The 1,575-nt window shown below is 41.9% G+C and overlaps 1 non-coding gene across 1 annotated transcript; it reads left to right on the plus strand.

The window, feature by feature from the left end:
• Positions 1 to 1,237: 1,237 nt before the first annotated feature.
• LOC127098830 (small nucleolar RNA R71) lies at positions 1,238 to 1,344 on the plus strand. Its single transcript, XR_007793522.1, has one exon. It is a non-coding gene; the product is annotated as a small nucleolar RNA R71 (small nucleolar RNA).
• The last annotated feature ends 231 nt before the right edge of the window (positions 1,345 to 1,575 follow it).

Here is a 1,575-nt window from a genome sequence, read left to right on the forward strand (position 1 = left end):
AAACTGCTAGAGGCATTAAGCTCACACTAGCTCCTAAGTCTAGAAATAACATTACATTCCAAAGGCTTCGGATCGTTAAGTCTACGTTTGTTGGTAAGGATGTCTTTGAGAAACTTTGCATAAGAAGGTATTTGAGTGATGGCTTCTGTGAAAGGGATTTCTACATGAAGTTTTTCTATAACTTTAATAAATTTTGGGTATTGTTTATTGATCTGGGTTTGTTTGAGTCTTTGGGGATATCGTATAGGTGGTTTATACGGCGGGGGCGGTACGTAAATTTTAGGTTCTTCTCCTTTATCTCGACCTTCCTGGTTTTCAGATTCCTCTAGTTCCTTTGCTTTGTCCGGGGGTTTGGCACATTCCTTAGAAGTTTCGGGTTCACTTAATCTTGGGTTTGGTGGCTCATCATAAGCGTTCCCACTTCTTAGGGTAATGGCATTGGCTTGTCCTCTCGGATTTTGTTGAGGTTGTCCAGGGAACTCTCCTCCATGTGTAGTCTGAGGGGCTTGGTTTAAAGCTACCTGAGAGATCTGGGTTTCAAGCATCTTGGTATGAGTAACTATTTGATCAACCATGGTTCCTAACTGAGTAATCAATTCGTTGACATGAATGTTTTGATTCATGAACTCCTTGTGTTTGTTGGGTTTGAGCGGTGATAAAATTTTCCATAATTTTCTCAAGGCTCGGTTTTGGTGGTACAGGTTGCATAGGTTGATTTGATCTAGGGGCTTGATAACTAGGTCTCGGAGGTGCATTATTTTGAATAGGGTTATTGTTTCTATAGGAGAAGTTCGGGTGATTCCTCCATCCAGGGATATAGGTATTCGAATATGGGTTCCCTTTGGTGAAGTTCACTTGCTCGGAGTGGGTTTCGTTCAATAGACTGCATTCAGCGGATTGGTGTCCTTGGGTTCCATATATCTCACAATCCGACGAAACTGCGGCTACAGTATTCGGGTTTGTGTACATATGTTCGACTTTGAGGGCTAATGCGTCCATTTTAGCTTGCATCATGTCTATAGAGCTCAGTTCATGCACTCCTCCTTGGGCTTCCTTCTTCTCCACTATCGCTCGTTCGACTCCCCATGATTGATGGTTTTGAGCCATGTCTTCGATGAGGGCACTAGCTTCAGGGTAAGGTTTGTTCATCAGGGCACCACCTACGGCAGCATCGATGGTCATCTTTGTGTTATAATGAAGTCCATTATAGAAGGTTTGAATGATTAACCAATTTTCTAAACCATGATGTGGGCATGCTCGTAACAACTCTTTATATCTCTCCCAAGCTTCGAATAGAGATTCTCCTTGGTTTTGGGTAAATCTAGTTATATGGTTTCGAAGAACGGCAGTCTTACTCGGGGGAAAATATCTAGCAAGAAAAACTCTTCTAAGGTTATCCCAAGTCGTGATGGAATTGGGTGGAAGGGAATCTAACCATGATAGAGCTTTATCTCTGAGGGAAAAAGGGAATAATCTTAAACGTATTGCCTCAGGAGAAGCTCCATTGGTTTTAAAAGTATCTGCTAATTGAAGAAATATTTTTAAATGTTGGTTTGGGTTCTCGGTAGCGAGACC

Source organism: Lathyrus oleraceus, chromosome 6 (assembly GCF_024323335.1).
Source record: "Lathyrus oleraceus cultivar Zhongwan6 chromosome 6, CAAS_Psat_ZW6_1.0, whole genome shotgun sequence".
Lineage (NCBI taxonomy): Eukaryota > Viridiplantae > Streptophyta > Magnoliopsida > Fabales > Fabaceae > Lathyrus > Lathyrus oleraceus.